Genomic DNA, 7,232 nt, shown 5'->3' with positions numbered 1-7,232 from the left:
TCTCCAGCTGCCGAGTGAACCGGGAAGATTTGCAATTAAGAAAAAAAAAATTTTTAATGTGCGAGGTTACCAATATAGTATTTCAAAGAGCACACCCCGGCGAATCCAACATCCCCCCCGGGTGACAGACTTTAAGAAAATAGCGTGCTCGGCCCCCTAATCTGGGCGCCGGGTTCTCCCCCATAGTCGCCCCCGCAGGCTGGAGGCTGGCGAGCCAGGTGTGTCCTTTGCCCAGCCGGCCGAGGCGTCCCGCGGGAAGTTGGCCGCCACCGCACGGAGGGGGGCGGGGGGCGGCAGGTGCGCGGCGCTGGATGAAAAACTGCTTGTTCAAAGAGAATCTCTGCCTCGCCCATCTTGCCCCCTCTCCACCACCGCCCTAGCTTTGGACGGGGGGAGGAAGGGTGGAATGGGAACCGACAAGCCCGAAGTGCAGCTTTGACAACTGTCTTGCTTGCTGAGTAACTTAATTCTAACCTTCTCAACCCTCCTGAAAACCTGCCTGTTATTTTACTAGTTAATGTTTTCTATTACCATGGTGTCGAAACCCGACGGCGCTGAACGATCTTGCGGTGTTCCCAAGGCACGCTATAGAATTTTTGAGTTCGATTTGCATACACTTTTCTAAACAAAGAAGTATTAAAACACCTCAAAAATGTACTTAAACAGTTGACAAAAATTTGGAAATTTATTTTTGAATGCATTTATTTTCTTTGCACAAAAAAATGGGAAAATAAAAGAGTTCCCCGAATATTAGCATTGTGTTCTTGAGGGGTAGAGAGCATTTAATAAATATAAAACTAGTTCAAATACAGGTAGAATCCCGTTTTAACATACGTATAAAATCCAGTTTTATAGGAGGCCATCCCTACATCTTGGCTGGCCTCCTGTAGTGTGCCTACTTTCACGACGGGGATACAAAAGGCACTCTTTGAGATGAGAAATTCTTCATACCACATCTTTATGTTGGAGCAATGGATGGTATGATAACATTGAAAGAAAAAGACATTAAAGTACTGAACCCTTTTCTTTTCTTTTTGCAAAAACAGTGTAGGAGTAATGCCACAATGACATATTTATATCTATATAATTAAACCTTTCTCCAGTGTTAGCGAAAGGTTTTGTCTGCAGTAGTTGTATTGATACTTCAAATGAATAAGCATGCTTACTTCCTTGAATTCTTCAGCTGAAGAAATCACTGCTGGAAGTTTGTCCTAGCCTAGATGCCACAGTTTTGCAGCTTTAGACCCTGTACTGCCAAAGAGAAAGTTAACTTAGGTCGTTATGAAATAAAGACGATTTCTTGGAAAGATATAGGTTAACAAATTCTCAGGCAATGAAATCCGCAAAATTCTCTTCCAATTTCTTTCTGGGATCTTGATGTTCTGATCAGCTAGAGAACAATAACTTTCTTCTGTAAAGATGTGTAGTCAGTTACCTGGACTAATTGAGCCTTCCAGTAGCATTGTTTCCAGAGTTGGAAGAATGACATTAAATCTTCTTCCTGGGCTTGTATATGTCTGTCCAGTACTAAACAAGAGGCTGAAAAGGAAATGTATCTGGGCAGATACTTTTTCTTCTGCCTTGTAACTGGTTATTTCTATATAGTTAAACACTGAAATCTTTCCTTATTTTTTTTGTAGGCACATTAAGATAGTATATTTTTCCCACACTAAGAATGGCATTTTTGGTCTACTTTGCATGCCTCAAACACCCTTTGGTGCTGGGGGAGGCGGTGGGAGGAAGGAAAATGAATGAAAGATAAAATTTTAAGCTGTTAGGCATCCAATTCAGTATGTCTATATGACAACACCTTAGTCAATATGGCTGCTCAAAAAGATAACTGAGACATTCATCTGTTTCTGAGACAACTCAGATATGCATTGATTCTTATTTATCTCCTTACCACTTTCATCACCTACCCATCCCTAAACACTACCTCTCCTCTTTCCAACACACACAGTCTTCTCCCACTCCCAGGGCCCTGGTGGTTTGCAAAGGGAAAGCATTCTATTTTGTAAGAACAATTATTGTGTCTGATTATTTCATATTCCATTCTATCCTGTAATTATATCTTATAGCTCTCTTGAATTCAATAAATATGTTTAATAGGATTTTTAAATTATTAAAAATATGTCAATTATTAGTGCATTTGCAAAAATAAGGAATTCTTTGGACAAAAAAATTTCCGTATTATGGAACTAAAAAAATTTTTAGGACAAAAAGTAATATAGAAAGTCGGTAGTGGTTCTGACATCTGAGTGAAAATTTCACTGAAAGAGCATTAATTTATTACTTTCAGAAAGATTTCTTACTTTAAAACGCTCCAGTGATTCAAAACAAAAGAACTCATAATAGATTTAAAGTGTTCTTAGAAGAGAGAAAGAATAACATTATGGTTTATGACCTACAAGACTTAAGATACAATACTCTTCTCTTCTATTATTGCCTCAGAACAATTCTATACTTAACAAATTTTCCACTCTATGTGGTGGTGGCCCTACAATTAACTGAGTCATGTGCAATATTCATATTCCCAGAAATATAATTAAAATTTCACTTATTTTTCAATATGAAATTTAAAGCTTTGAATGTGTGTTGTAGATTAAGTTTGTTTTTAAATGTATGAAGATTTGAATATTTTAAAATATATAGGAATTACAAACAAGTTTTTTAAAGGTAAGCTAAGGAAAATATATATAACTGATTATTTAAAAAGCCATGACACTTAAAATACTTGCTCTTCTAAGAAATAAAATCTTTATACAGTGCATTTTGTTAAAAGATACTATAGAATTTTAAGATGTAAGAGATTATGAAGTTAACCTAGTTAAACCTCCTTTGTGTATTCAAAGTATAATTCAAAAACTTCGCAGAAATTCAACATACAACTACTTAGTTTCCAATAGTTTATTTATTTATAAGTTGGTTATTTTGAACTTGTAATGTAATCCCTGTTGAAAAAATAAATGAGATAGTTAGATTCCCAGGATGTACTACAAGTGCTTATAAAATGCAGGTGAAAACACAGAATCATAGACGTTAGAAGGACTGGATAGGATCTGACTAGTCATCTAATCCAATTGACTTCTACAGATAAGGAAATTTGTACTACATATTGCTAATATAAAGGGTAAGGAAATACTAATATATTAGGCAGTAAATACAATCAAACATTTAATTGAATGAAGAGTAATATGGGTTTTATTTTAAAAGTTTATGTTTAAAACAAGAGAGAATATAAATGGAAACTTTTGAAAAATACTTTCTAAAGAGAATTTCCAGACATTTTTTAAGTATTAGAGCCTTCTTTTTCTTCCTCCTCTGTCTTTTCTCTCTGACTGCAGTGGTTACAACTCAGCTACTCTTCTCTTCTCACCTTTTCCCTTTTCTCTGGCATCCACTGTGCAGGACTTGTATAATTAACTTTTCTATAACATTGTTTCAGGTCTCAACAGCAATGACTAGTTGTCCACTTACTTCTGGCTGTTATGGACCGAATGTTGTGTTCTCCCAAAATTCATATGTGGAAATCCCTATGTCTTTGGGAGGTAATTAGTTCATAAGTGTGAAGCCCTCATAAAAGGGATTAGTGCCCTTATAAAAGTGACCCAAGAGCTCACTTGCCCCTTCCAACATGTGAGGACACAGTGAGAGAAAGCCATCTGTGAACCAGGAAGCAGCTCCTCACTAGACACCAAATCATCTCCCGGCTAGTGCTTTGACCTTGGATTTCCCAGGCTCCAGACTGTGAGAAATAAATGTTTAAGGCACCCAGTCTATGGTATTTTGTTATAGCAGCCTAAACGGACTAAAACATTGGCCATTAATAATTCTCAGCTAACTACACAGGCAGGTTGGAGAGTAGGTGAAAAATACTCTGCTCACAATTTCTGGAATTTATCCAAACCATTTTCATTTGCACACTTCATTCCTGGCTTGCTTGTTCCTCATGATCCCATGTTTAGCTTTTGCTCTCCTCCACCCAGTTTGCTGAGATAGCAAATTTGTGTTCACCTTTCCAGCTCATCTCTGAGCTTATCTCTTTCTCTGTTCAGATCTACATTTTGCAGACAAAGGACCCACCAACTCGAGTATCCCTTTGGAGCATTTCATGTGAGAGTGGATAGATTTTGTTGGTTTCCTTGAAAAAAGTTTGCGATTTCTCAGTAAAGATGTGAGGCTTTTTCTGGCTCAAAAAGGAGCAAGGAAATAGGAAGAGAGCATTAAGAAGAGAGCCTTTTCTTGAAGTAAATGGGTAAGAGGTGGAAGAAAGTGGGGAGAGGGAAAAGGATGATGAGAAGTATACTCGTGAGAAGCTGACTAAAGTGGACATAACTATAATGGGAAAAGTGAAAAACCAAAGAAAAAGTACCCAAGTACATGATTCTCCTGAAGAGGAAAAAAAAAAATGAGACGGAGAAGAAAGAAATCGTCTTAACATAAGTCCTCTAAGCTAACCACAGAAGTATGCTCTTGACCTGGGACAGGTGGCAATATTGGGACGGATCTGCAGGAAGAATGGGCAGAGAAACAGCAGTCAACCTGCTCTTTACTTAAAGAGAGCCTATATATATCTTTTAGTTTGATTGGAAGAAGCGGTGCATATATCAGGTACAGGTATATATCAGGAAAATGAAAGAAAAGCAGAATGGGTTCAAAATCCACTACACCAAGTGCTTTCACCCTGCTGGTTCAGATATAAAGAAATTGAGTAAGTTAATAATGAGCTGAGCTAATTGTTACAACAAATTATCCAACATTGACTGCCTTCTAGGAGCAGATACTTTGAAAAGACAATGCTTGTATTGTGCAATAAGAGATTTAAAACTATTGAAATAAGGTAAATGAAACATGGTTCTGTTCACTTATAATTGCCAAGTAACATCTTTACAGTTTAAATTATATTTTGCTTACCCAGATTCAGATGTTGTAAGTCATCAGTTGGCCCAGGATTGGCAATAGTATATGGTAGTCAAAATTTTTAAGGACCTTGATATTTTTGTTTTCTATCTATTGCTATATATATTTTTTATTTCTTACTATAAAAACAATCTTTAATAGTGACAGAGTGAGAGTTTTTTCTAACTATAAAATATGTTCCTTAAATAAAATTTCCCTAATCATCCTGTTGGTTAGGTCAGAGGCTATAATGCAAATTCCTGATAAAAAGGTAACCCTCAGAAGGGCAATCTGACAAATTGAACCAAGAGTTTCAAAGTGTTTATATGATTTGATCCAAAATAGTCACTTCTAGGATATTATCCTAAGTTTATAAACATTTAAGAAGAGGATCTTTATCACAACTTTAGTTACAAAATTGAAAAGCCAAAACATCCAAAATAATGATTTGGTTAAGTTATATCTATATGGTGGAATATATTCAATTAATATTTAATAATATTGGGAAATGCTCATGATATAATATTATTGGTCCAAATAGAGCAGAACAATCTATGATCTGTCTACCTGAATAAATACAGTAGGAGATTTACCAAATGTTAGTAGTAGTTATCTCTGGGTGATGGTACTATAGATAATTTGTATTTTCTTTATGCTTTTTTAATTTTCAAAAATTTCAACAACAAACATGCATTTCTTTGAAAATCTGGAGAAATTTTTAAATGTTATTTTTGTCAAAAATCCTGCTTCAAAAGTAGTTTACAATGAAATTAAAATTAAAACAAAATTGTACTATATTTATCTACTTGTTTTAAGAGGACAACAAAAATCGAGAATTTGCCCAACAAATATGTATTGAGCCCTTTGTATATAACCAGCCCTGTATAACTACATGTCTTGAGATTATACCATGTGTCAGATAAAGATAAAGCTTGCTTGAACTGCTTTATTTTGATGTTTCAAATTTTGATGTTTCTTTCTTTTATTTTTCTGATTAATCATTCAAGCACACATCCACTTGTACCTCTTTCTTGAGAATGCCTCTACTCCAGGGACTTTATGCAAGTCCCCAGGCTTTTGTAATTCAGAGCAGCATTCATTCCTTGGATTTCCACATCCGAATGGTTACATAATTGTTGTCTGGGAAGCCTCTGATATCACCATTTCTCACTGCCCCTGTTTTGCTGCCAAAAACTGGGCCCACCTGGTCCAGTGCTACTGGAGACCCTATCACAGGCCACTGTGGTTCTTTAGGGGAGGGTGGAGAAGCCTACTGTCTCCAAGACAACAGCTTGCAGGGTTCTGCTATTCCTTCATTTCACAAGCATAACCATCTCCCAAGAGTGTCTGCTCCATGCTTTCCTTGATCACCCCCAGACTCAAAGCCGCCCCTACCTTGATCCCAGTGATCAAAACACTGGCAATGGCTCTCTTTCAGAATACGTTTTTGAAATATTTTAATTTTGTTTTACAATATCTTTTCTGGATTATATAAATTTTGAGTCATTCTTCTCATTTCTGTTGTTCCTATCTCTCAATTTGCCTAACGCAGTCGAGGTTCATTTGTGCAAGGACTATTTACATTGCTGCGAAGGTCCTCGTGGCAGGCTGCCCAGATGCTTATGATCCAGATCCTCTGAGCACCAGGGCAGTTACACAAGGCCCTTCTGTGTGTCTCGTTGCCCTGCACTCCTACTCACACATACTATGGATGGGTAGGAGTCTTGAAGAACTAATGCTCCACCTTCCTTGTATGCAAAGGTCAAGAAATAGTCAGGTTACTTATAAGACATTTCTGAAGCAAGAATTGATGCTCAGAAGCAGATGGACAGTCTGGGAATAGGGGCAGGAAAAGATTGAAAGAAGTCAGAACAGTCTAAGCTTCCCACACAGCACAGTGGTCTGACAGCTAGAGGTCCTGAGAAGGAAGGGAGGACTCAGGGGAGACAGGTACCCCAGCACTGCCTGGAGCAGTCTGATTGCTCCTTTCTCTGCAGGGTCCCCAGAGATCTGGGCAATGTCACTCTGGCTCTCCACCTCCCCCTTTGTGTTTCGTCTCACTTCTTGCACTTGCTTTCACCTTCCTCTCAGGCACCCAGCGTTCTCCTAATGTCTGAGTTTGTTTTCTGACAAAGAACATGATCTGATCCAAATATACCTGGAGGTATTAATGTTGCAGTGTGCTACTTTTCAAATATGTGCATACCTGCAGATTATTTATTCAACAATTAAGCATCTACTGAAGATCGCAGACTAAGCCTATACACTCAAGATAATTAAAAAAAAAAAAAAATCTCTGCCCCGGTTCCTGATCTAGAAAGGGGAAAGGAGGT

General features: G+C 37.5%; 1 long non-coding RNA gene across 1 annotated transcript in view; it reads left to right on the top strand.

The window, feature by feature from the left end:
* The window catches only part of LOC107196359, a 17,315-nt gene that overhangs the window by 784 nt on the left and 9,299 nt on the right, over positions 1–7,232 (top strand). The window lies entirely within an intron of this gene.

This window comes from Pteropus alecto, unplaced genomic scaffold (genome assembly GCF_000325575.1).
Source record: "Pteropus alecto unplaced genomic scaffold, ASM32557v1 scaffold3, whole genome shotgun sequence".
NCBI lineage: Eukaryota > Metazoa > Chordata > Mammalia > Chiroptera > Pteropodidae > Pteropus > Pteropus alecto.
This window is presented reverse-complemented; position numbering and strand designations above follow the sequence as displayed.